Genomic DNA, 12405 nt, shown 5'->3' with positions numbered 1-12405 from the left:
TTATATACTAGATTGTCGATTTAAATTAATTAACTCAACTTTAATTAGATATCGATGTATCTGGATGCTTTTATTGACTATATATATCTGTATCTAGACAAAGTAGACTCAATTAATCTTCTAAAAAAAATCAGTTCATATGAATAGGAAGGAGTAGTTAAACCTCACTTGCAACCTACCTTACAACTTATATTTACGAATCATGATGCAAATGCGACATGCGACGTTGTAAAATACTAGTGAGCACAAGCTTCGTTCTTGGTCGATCTACCGAGAACTAGCAATTTCCTTGACTTTAACCAACATCTGATTTTGGGATATTTTTTTTTTTGGTTTTGCTGAAACAATATTATTGGCCAAGAGTTCATTTGTTGCAAATACTGTTTATTTATTTCCTCGCCTTTGTAGAAAAATAGTGGGTTTTATGTGACATGAAGTTGGTGTCGCCGGTACAGACGTCCGTTCATTTGTTACAAATAGTGCGATATTTGGTTTTTGGTTTTGCTGAAACAATATTATTGACCAAAGAGTTCATTTGTTACAAATAGTGCGATTATTTATTTCCTCATTATTCTAAAAAAATAGTGGGTTTTATGTGATATGGAGAGAATAGCCAATATACCACTAGTTGAAACCAAGAGTTTCAAAATACCACTACAAAAACCAAACTTGCCAAAATACCACTACAATCTTAGTTTTTATAGACAAAATACCATTACCGTGAGATGTCTAACATTTTCCGTTAGTCAAACTTTGAGACCGTTATCCGAGTTAGCGAAATTCCAACATTACCCTCGTCTAACATAACGAGAGAGCGCAGTCCATGTACGATTTTTCTATCCCTTCGTCTCAAATCATGGCGATGCGCCCAGCCGCAGCACAGGGCCGAGCCGCCGCGCGGGCTCCTCCCAACTTCTTAAATCGCTTTGTAGAAAGGTGTACTCACGGCTAACAGCGCAAATTCATCCTCTTGCTTCCTTGTTTATCCTGTGTTTTCGTTATCTGTTTGTTACCATCGGCCAAGTGTGTCCTGGTATGAATTTGGGCTGCTGACCATATTTATGTATAACATATGAACTCGTCAGCCTTTATTAAGTTAAGGTTGGGCTATATGAATGTTTTCTAAAAGTACCTCCACGACTCCAAGTGTTCTTTTATCATAAAAATCGCCATTTCATGAGCTCCTCGGTTTCGAGGTTTGAAAGAGGGTGGAAGAAGGAGAGTGCCGGTTGGATGCAAGGTTCAGAACGGAAGTTCATTGTTGATGGATATGTTTCCCATATTATTGTCAAAGCTAGGATGGCATGGAGTTTACAAGTGCCAAGTGGGGTGATGGCTAAAAGAGGAAATTCAAACAAACCAACGGCGCTTGGTCTGCCCAAAACAATATACAATGTGGGCGTGAGGTGCAATTTGAGTGTCCAAATTCAAGAATACACAATCCAAGAGGCACTATATATAGTGGAGTTGGCAGCTGTATCGTGCAGACTTGTGTTGTGTTAGTCCCGGTAATGGACTCACATATAGAATTGAGTTTCCTTGACTCCCCGCCCAAATATTTACATTTTTTTAGTCACGTGTCATTTTCAGTCATATTGTCCACTCATCCTAGACGGAGTAGTTACAAGATCACGGTCATTAGAGATCCTGAAGTAGATTATTGCCGCAATGGAACAGGGCGCAAGCTAGCCTTTTGCCCTAAAAAACGCTCCTCAGAGTAGGAGAGGAGATGAAGTACTATCTCCGTCCTAATTATGCGACGCTTTGGTCGACCAGGACATGGCGGACATGGGTGTATCTGTTCATTAGACAATCAGAAAAGATGGCAATTTAAAGTTTCAGAAAAAACTAAAATAATTCACGTGTGTGTATATATTATCTTGGTACTTGCCGGTGCAAAATTTCAATCCAAAAGGCGAAAATAATTGACTTGCACACACATGAAAAAAATAAAAATAAAAACTTGTATTTCTGCAAACGGTAGAAATCCAATCGTTATATATAGTGTCGTTTGGACATTTTGTCATTTTCATGTAGTAGGACACGTACAATCGTATGTTTTCTTGAAACTTTTTACACGAGCAAGTTTCAAGACAAAATGTGCAAGCAAATTTGTATTTTTTTTTCAGAAACTTTAAGATGGCATTTATTTTGAACTTTGGAAAACTGGTTTTGGTAGGCTATTTTAGGCTATCAGAATGTCTTATAATTAGGGATGGAGGTGAGGTTAATCGGTAGGTAAACATGAAAGGCCAGCTGTTTGTTTTGTTGGCACGCACACAGGTAGAGGAACCAGGGGTTAGGAGTGGAGAGCATAAGAGGTAGGGTTTTGACTGGATGGTGACACGGATTTGGAACCTCGGGAAGGGGTGGTGCCATGACGCGTTTTAGTACGTACGTTGCTGGTTCCTGTGTGAGTGTGTGAACGGGTACGTGAGAGGAGGCGGTCGCGACTAGTGGCGAGCTGGCAGTCCGCGTCCGGCGGCGCTGCCCGTGTGCTGGAACAAAAGAGCAAAGGAGCGAGCGCGTGAGGCCCACGGTTGTGTTATCTTCCCCACGCGAGTCATCCACGCCACGCACCGCCGGCACCTACGGTATGGCACCGGCGTGGTCCCATGGACTCACAAGCGAATTCGGTTTCAAACCCAACTGCGCGACGTAAAATCGGACGTTAAAACGGACATGAATCGTTCGTTGTCGAGCCGAATGGTTGAAATCGACCGCGCGTCCGTTTGCGTTTAGAGGTGTCCCTAGCGGCTCAACGCATGATTTTTTTTCCATCGAAAACCCATAATTTACATGATTCTAAAAATACATACAAAGCTAAAACCTAGCTACGGACTACTGCTTGTCGTCGCTACCGAGGTCGATGAACTCCGACATCCACCGTGAGAGCTGGTACGCCGGCGGTGGAGGAGGAAAGGCAGCCTGGGGTGGCTGCTGCCAGACTACTAGATATATTGCGGTGGATCCGCCACTACTTACCGCGTATCGACGGAGCATGCACACAACCATGGGCGCCTGTGCTGCACTGTCGGAGAGACGACATGCACCGTGCCATGTTGAACATGCCTAAATTTGTATTTTTTTTACAAGGAACACCTAATTCATTAGACACTCTACAAAACACAAGAAAAAGGAACATGCCCCACCCGAAAATGCATTTGGAGCCACCTTACTGGCCCCTTTTATTTAATCTAAAAGTTCTAAAATAATAATCGTACTTTTTTTCCATAAATATGTGCATATAAGAAATGATACTCTCTCTGATCATTTGTAATTGACTTGAATTTAGTAAAAAGTTGTACTAAATTTGAGTTAATTAAAAGAGATCGGCGGGAGAATTCACTTCAGGCATTGTTCACGCTCGCATCTATAATTTTGTTTTTACGTAGAGTAGAATGCTATGCATTTCAGATTGAGGGCTCCTCCGATTCATAGGAATTTCATAAGAATTGTGTAGGTTTTGAATCATATAGAAAAATTTCCTACACATGTTGTTTGATGTTTGATTCATAGGAACATATGCCATAGGAATAAATCCTATAGAAATCTTGTAGTGTAAATCCTACAGGAGAAAACATGAGGTCATACCTCATGAATTTTTTTCTTTGCTACACAATCAAACAAACTCCATCTTCCCATAGTATTCAAGTAGCCATGATATTCCAATCCTATACTTTTTATATTCCTATTATTTTTCTATCCTATGAGTGAAAGAAGCCCTGAAAGTTTGCACATTTCAATTATACATCAACGCCTATATGCACATTTTTTTTTTCAAAATAGTGATCAGCCCCTACCTTTGCACCAAATAGATGCATACAGCCTCAATTTCTTTATTTTTGAAATTTTAAAAGTACATTTTTCTAATGTTTAAATAAAATGCTCCAGTGAGTCCGCGAGCCAAACTGAGGCACTCCCCTGCCCTACTGCAGTACTACTAACTATATGCCCTAGATCGACCTCGTATTTACATGCGAGCTTAAACGGGGATATATGCATATGGTAGCAACATTCGGGTGGAGTACAAGCTAGGAAACGTTTATGTTCTTGATCGATCCATCCCTCTCCCTAGCTCTCTTCCCAGCTAGCAACAACAAACCAAGCAAGCAAAGGCAAATGTGCGAATGGAACTCTCTTCCTTCCTCTCTCGTTGGCCTTGCAGCAGCAGTATACCTTCCCCCTCGGCCACATGGAGCAGATCGATTCGTATCTAATCTGTTTTGTTATCCAGATAATACATACGTACGTATATAAAATGAAGACATCACTGTGGATGTAGTATATACCCACGACGCAGGGGCAGGGCAGAGTCTCCGGCTGGCCGTGCTCATGTCATTGTCATCCATGTTAGGCATATGCTGATCGCCACATCCTACGTGCCTCAGTCAACGACTGATATATATTCCTTGTATCAGTCGGCGGCCGATCACATGTACTACTTGTACTTGCAATGCACGACACAGCCTTTTCGTTAGGTGTTATTGTGTTAATCGTTGGGCATGAATGCCAGTGATGATACATGTCTAGCTGCAGTTTCACATGTATTTTGACAACCAGGCCAAATCAGCAGAGGGGTCCAACGCCTGATAAAAAGCACAACACATCCCGTAGATCAAGAATTCAAGACACCACACCATACACAACAAATCAAGCAAAGGCAAACCCACCGGAATTTGGCATATGGAACATGATGCGGTTTTTCATGCTCCCTTCTAAATAAGGCCCTCCTTTCTAAATGCACTACAGGAATGGCGCGATACGCCGAGGGCCTTTTATACGCCGACGGCCAAAAGTCGGGGCCCTCGGCGTATGGCCTGCCTGGCCAGCCTCCTCATCCGACCCTCGACGTAGCGCGGCCGTCGGCGTAGCGAGGTCTACGCCGAGGGCAGCCCTCGGCATATCTTTGGCCCTAGGCGTAGACAGGGCTACGCCGACGGCTAACCTCGGCGTAGCCATTTTTCAAATTTGTCTAATTTTGTAAAAATCATAACTAATTCATATGATGTCAGAAAAATGCGTATGAGGTATCAAAATGTTCATAAAAACATCATCTATCCATTCATGTCAAAATCATGCATATTTGAATCATGTACAGTACCATGTTAATATAGAAATAATTCAATCACTTTCTTATATGTCCTCGGGTCCTGTTTTAGCCAGATGGCAATTTAAACGAAGTCAAAAAATCTCACGGAGCCGCATGACATCATTTTATGTGTCTTAGTAACCACTCCAAAAGATGGAATTGGGATACACCAATTATTTTGGAAAACCCTTCACAAACAGAGCTATCACGTCCGGAGTTCTATGGCTTTTAGGGCAAATGAGTAGGAAACGGCCCGTGACACCACATAGTTTGTCGGAACGAGGCCATATTTCGCATGTGCATGGTCCCTGGGATGGGAAGCAAGGCACCGGGAGCGGATTTCCAATCCGACCCATGGGTGATGGTTTTTTCATTTTCGGGGTGCCAAAACGGGTTTTTTTTGTGAAGCAAATACATGGGACGCATTTTAGTATTTCGCGAGACCTCCGCGTAGTGGTAGGACACCGCCTCCGCACCATATATCACATGGCATATGTACGCGCTAGCTATCTGGGAATTCATGCGGCTTCCTGCGGTGTCCCGCCGAATCCGTCGGAAAGTGACATGATTTGAACTAGGGGTACACTTTCCGCCGCTCAATAAATTCCGGGAAAAATGTTTTTAGTTCTAGGACATATCACTTTATGTGTGAATTTTTTTCCGTTTAGCGCGATGGTAAACGGGGGCACCAGCCGCGCCGGTACGGCCATACCGCATCTCCGTGGGGGCCCGTTTTGGTCAAATGGCAATTTAAACGAAGTCAGAAAATCCCGCGGAGCCGCATGGCGTCATTTTATGTGTCCTAGTAACCACTCCAAAAGTCGGAATTAGGATACGGCAATTATTTTTGGAAAACCCTTCACAAACAGGGCTATCACGTCCGGAGTTCTATGGCTTTTAGGGCAAATGAGTAGGAAACGGCCCGTGACACCACATAGTTTGTTGGAACGAGGCCATATTTGACACGTGCGTGGTCCCTGGGATGGGAAGCAAGGCCCCGGAGCGGATTTCCAATCCGACCCATGGGTGATGGTTTTTTCATTTTCGGGGTGCCAAAACGGGTTTTTTTTGTGAAGCAGCTACATGGGATGCATTTTAGTATTACGCGAGACCTCCGCGTAGTGGTAGGACACCGCCTCCGCACCATATATCACATGGCATATGTACGCGCTAGCTATCTGGGAATTCATGCGGCTTCCTGCGGTGTCCCGCCGAATCCGCTGGAAAGTGACATGATTTGAACTAGGGGTACACTTTCCATCGCTCAATAAATTCCGGGAAAAATGTTTTTAGTTCTAGGACATATCACTTTATGTGTGAATTTTTTTCCGTTTAGCGCGATGGTAAACGGGGGCACCAGACGCGCCCGTACGGCCATACCGCATCTCCGTGGGGGCCCGTTTTGGTCAAATGGCAATTTAAACGAAGTCAGAAAATCCCGCGGAGCCGCATGGCGTCATATTATGTGTCCTAGTAACCACTCCAAAAGTCGGAATTAGGATACGGCAATTATTTTGGAAAACCCTTCACAAACAGGGCTATCACGTCCGGAGTTCTATGGCTTTTAGGGCAAATGAGTAGGAAACGGCCCGTGACACCACATAGTTTGTCGGAACGAGGCCATATTTGGCACGTGCGTGGTCCCTGGGATGGGAAGCAAGGCCCCGGGAGCGGATTTCCAATCCGACCCATGTGTGATGGTTTTTTCATTTTCGGGGTGCTAAAACGGTTTTTTTTTGTGAAGCAGCTACATGGGACGCATTTTAGTATTACACTAGACCTCCGCCTAGTGGTAGGACACCACCTCCGCACCATATATCACATGCCATATGTACGCGCTAGCTATCTGGGAATCCATGCGGCTTCCTGCGGTGTCCCGCCGAATCCGCTGGAAACTGACCGAATTTGAACTAGGGGTACACTTTCCATCGCTCAATAAATTCCGCAAAAAATGTTTTTAGGTCTATAACACATCACTTTATGTGCTAATTTTTGTCCGTTTAGCGTATTGCGAACGGTGCACCAACCCGCCCGATACGGCCATTTCGCATCTCCCGAGGGGGCCGTTTTGGCCACATGGCAAATTGGGCGTCATATTTGGATTTCTCTGATTTTTAGGTTCAAATGATGATATGGATGTTATATTTAGATTCCTCTCATTTTTCTGATCGATTTAGACATATTATTTGTGGAATATCGATTTTCCGATTTAAAGATATTAATTGTTCCATATTAAATAGAAAAAGACCAAAAAATAAAATCATTTTATTGTTATTTGAATTCAATATTATTAATCATTGTTACTTATATATTCATTATTGTTTACTTAAGTAATTGTTTGGAATTCAAAAAGAATGAGTTGTGACATCACGGTCCAAGGGTTAATAGGGTTGATAGGCTATTATTATCAGCAAGGAGTCAATTCTTTAAGGGAAGCTCATCCGAATGGAACCAAGAAGTTAAGCGTGCTGAGGTTGGAGTAGTGTGAGGATGGGTAACCGACTGGGAAGTTTAGCCATGATTGTAATTTGACCTAAGATTAAGTGTACTTAGAGTTAAAAGTGTATGGGTGAAAGATAAACAAGTAAAAAAAAGGAAAAAAAGAAAAAAATGGTGTAAAAAAATTAAAAATTTAAAAAATTTAAAACTCTATGCCTAGGGCTTTGCCGTCGGCATATACATTTTTTTATTTTTTTTGAATTTTGTTTTTGAACTTTTTTTTGAAAAAAAGAAAATTCAAATTTGTAAAATTTGTGTGCCGACGGTTTTGCCGTCGGCATAGCATGCTACGCCGAGGGCCGGGCAACGCCGACGGCAATATTGTCTATGCCGAGGGACCTAAACGCCGACGCCATACGCCGAGGGATGCCTTCGGCGTAACCTACGCCGAGGGCCAGACGTGGCTACGCCGAGGGCAGCTGGCCGTCGGCGTATGCGTCCATTCCTGTAGTGATGTGTTATACGCTGCTAGATTTTTTTTTTAGAATGCATGCCGAGACTCCCTTTGCATCGAAGAGACGATTTTATTTAGATTTTATGGAACAAAGATCCGCCAAAAGCATGCATGACAAAACTTGAAGCCACCACTCAATGATGGCGTGTAATTCACACGTTCGTTGGGAACCCCAAGAGGAAGGTATGATGCGCACAGCATCAAGTTTTCCCTCAGAAAGAAACCAAGGTTTATCGAACCAGGAGGAGCCAAGAAGCACGTTGAAGGTTGATGGCGGTGGGATGTAGTGTGGCGCAACACCAGGGATTCCGGCGCCAACGTGGAACCTGCACAACACAACCAAAGTACTTTGCCTCAACGAAACAGTGAGGTTGTCAATCTCACCGGCTTGCTGTAACAAAGGATTAACCGTATAGTGTGGAAGATGATTGTTTGCAAGAAAACAGTAAAGAAGAAGTATTGCAGCAGATTTGTATTTCAGTATAAAAGAATGGACCGGGGTCCACAGTTCACTAGAGGTGTCTCTCCCATAAGATAAAAGCATGTTGGGTGAACAAATTACAGTCGGGCAATTGACAAATAGATAGGGCATAACAATGCACATACATGACATGATAAATATAGTGAGATTTAATTGTGCATTACGACAAAGTACATAGACCGCCATCCAACTGCATCTATGCCTAAAAAGTCCACCTTCGAAGTTATCATCCGAACCCCTTCCAGTATTAAGTTGCAAAGCAACAGGACAATTGCATTAAGTATGGTGCGTAATGTAATCAACAACTACATCCTTAGACATAGCATCAATGTTTTATCCCTAGTGGCAACAGACAATCCACAACCTTAGAACTTTTCATCCTTCGTCCCGAGATATCAATGGAGGCATGAACCCACTATCGAGCATAAATACTCCCTCTTGGAGTTAAGAGCAAAAACTTGGCCGAGCCTCTACTAATAACGGAGAGCATGCAAGATCATAAACAACACATATGTAATAACTTGATAATTAACATGACATGGTATTCTCTATCCATCGGATCCCGACAAACACAACATATAGTATTACAGATAGATGATCTTGATCATGTTAGGTGATACGTCTCCAACGTATCGATAATTTCTTGTGTTCCATGCCACATTATTGATGTTATCTACATGTTTTATGCACACTTTATGTCATATTCGTGCATTTTCTGGAACTAACCTATTAACAAGATGCCGAAGTGCTGATTGCCGTTTTCTCGCTGTTTTTGGTTTCAGAAATCCTAGTAAAGAAATATTCTCGGAATTGGACGAAATAAAAGCCCGAGAGGCCTATTTTCTCACGAAGCTTCCGAAGTCCGAAGGAGAGACGAAGAGGGGCCACAGGGGCGCCAAACCCTAGGGCGGCGCGGCCCCCTTGGCCGCGCCGGCCTCGTGGTGTGGGCCCCTGTGCCGCCTCTTGACCTGCCCTTCCGCCTACAAATAGCCTCCGTGACGAAACCCCCGGTACCGAGAGCCACGATACGGAAAACATTACTGAGACGCCGTCGCCGCCGATCCCATCTCGGGGGATCCCGGAGATCGCCTCCGGCACCCTGCTCGGAGAGGGGATTCATCTCCCGGAGGACTCTACACCGCCATGGTCGCCTCCGGAGTGATGAGTGAGTAGTCTACCCCTGGACTATGGGTCCATAGCAGTAGCTAGATGGTTGTCTTCTCCCCATTGTGCTATCATTGTCGGATCTTGTGAGCTGCCTATCATGATCAAGATCATCTATATGTAATTCTATATGTTGCGTTTGTTGGGATCCGATGAATAGAGAATACTTGTTATGTTGATTATCAAAGTTATGCTTATGTGTTGTTTATGATCTTGCATGCTCTCCGTTATTAGTAGATGCTCGGCCAAGTAGATGCTTTTAACTCCAAGAGGGAGTACTTATGCTCGATAGTGGGTTCATGCCCGCATTGACACCAGGACGAGTGACGTAAAGTTCTAAGGTTGTGTTGTGCTTGTTGCCACTAGGGATAAAACATTGATGCTATGTCTAAGGATGTAGTTGTTGATTACATTACGCACCATACTTAATGCAATTGTCCATTGTTTGCAACTTAATACTGGAGGGGGTTCGGATGATAACCTCGAAGGTGGACTTTTTAGGCATAGATGCGGTTGGATGGCGGTCTATGTACTTTGTCGTAATGCCCAATTAAATCTCACTATACTCATCATGATATGTATGTGCATTGTCATGCTCTCTTTATTTGTCAATTGCCCAAGCTGTAATTTGTTCACCCAACATGCTTGTTCGTCTTATGGGAGAGACACCTCTAGTGAACTGTGGACCCCGGTCCAATTCTCTTTACTCGAAATACAATCTACTGCAATACTTGTTTCTACTGTTTTCTCTCGCAAACAATCATCTTCCACACAATACGGTTAATCCTTTGTTACAGCAAGCCGGTGAGATTGACAACCTCACTCGTTTCGTTGGGGCAAAGTAGCTTGGTTGTGTTGTGCAGGTTCCACGTTGGCGCCGGAATCTCCGGTGTTGCGCTGCACTACATCCCGCCGCCATCAACCTTCAACGTGCTTCTTGGCTCCTCCCGGTTCGATAAACCTTGGTTTCTTCTCGAGGGAAAACTTGCTGCTGTGCGCATCATACCTTCCTCTTGGGGTTGCCCAACGAACGTGTGAAATACACGCCATCAAGCTCTTTTTCTGGCGCCGTTGCTGGGGAGATCAAGACACGCTGCAAGGGGAGTCTCCACTTCTCAATCTCTTTACTTTGTTTTTGTCTTGCTTTATTTTATTTACTACTTTGTTTGCTGCACTAAATCAAAATACAAAAAAATTAGTTGCTAGTTTTACTTTATTTACTGTCTTGCACTCTATATTGAAAACACAAAAAAATTAGTTACTAGCATTTACTTTACTTATTTCATCATGTTTCCTTTTAATTTTACCACAAAGAACATACCGGTAGGACGTGGGTCTATAGTTGGGAGAAATAATATAGAAGAATTCTTCAACCATGTTAGTACCATTGAAAATTTTGAAGATAGACACTTGATAGATCTTGCGCCTACTTATGAAATTGCTGCTGCGCATTTAGTTCGCTTGTTGGAAACCAAATTTGTTAATCTCAATCCTATAATCCAACATATGTTTTTCACACTTAGTGATATGGAAGAAGGGGAAAAGAAAGATTTTGTATTAGAAACCCTTCTTAGAGAATTTGGTGGTCTAGCAAGAGAAGCTAGAAAGGTGTTTGCTAAATTTAATATGCTTGGTTCTCCTACTAATTTTGTTAGTCTCCTTGAAAAGATGGATATGGATAGAATAAGATACACTAATAATATTGATGATGGTGAGGAGATCAAAGCACCAATACCATGTAAGCTCCTAGCTATGAATGATGCACTAGAAAATAACTATGCTTGGCTTGTTCCTGAAAATTTGTTTGATGAGAGTAGCACACCTAAGACTAATGAAAAGGAGATGCTAAAACTTATGTATCTAATATAATATGCCTAGTTGAGAAAACTCCACACCTCGCTGAGAATGCACCATCCTTCGATAATACTTGATACACACTTTCTGCGCCTAGCTGAAAGGCGTTAAAGAAAAGCGCTTATGGGAGACAACCCATGTTTTTACCTACAGTACTTTGTTTTTATTTTGTGTCTTGGAAGTTGTTTACTACTGTAGCAACCTCTCCTTATCTTAGTTTTGAGTTTTGTTGTGCCAAGTTAAGCCGTTGATAGAAAAGTAAGTACTAGATTTGGATTACTGCGCAGTTCCAGATTTCTTTGCTGTCACGAATCTGAGCCCACTGCCCTGCAGGAAGCTCAGAAAATTATGCCAATTTACGTGCATGATCCTCAGATATGTACGCAACTTTCATTCAATTTGAGCATTTTCATTTGAGCAAGTCTGGTGCCATTTTAAAATTCGTCAATACGAACTGTTCTGTTTTGACAGATTCTGCCTTTTATTTCGCATTGCCTCTTTCGCTATGTTGGATGAATTTCTTTGATCCACTAATGTCCAGTAGCATTATGCAATGTCCAGAAGTGTTAAGAATGAGTGTGTCACCTCTGAATATGTCAATTTATATTGTGCACTAACCCTCTAATGAGTTGTTTCGAGTTTGGTGTGGAGGAAGTTTTCAAGGATCAAGAGAGGAGTATGATGCAACATGATCAAGGAGAGTGAAAGCTCTAAGCTTGGGGATGCACCCGGTGGTTCACCCCTGCATATATCAAGAAGACTCAAGCGTCTAAGCTTGGGGATGCCCAAGGCATCCCCTTCTTCATCAACAAATTATCAGGTTCCTCCCCCGAAACTACATTTTTATTCGGCCACATCTTA

Source organism: Lolium rigidum, chromosome 7 (assembly GCF_022539505.1).
Source record: "Lolium rigidum isolate FL_2022 chromosome 7, APGP_CSIRO_Lrig_0.1, whole genome shotgun sequence".
Lineage (NCBI taxonomy): Eukaryota > Viridiplantae > Streptophyta > Magnoliopsida > Poales > Poaceae > Lolium > Lolium rigidum.
The sequence above is the reverse complement of the archived record's forward strand: the minus strand, read 5'-3'. Positions refer to the sequence as shown.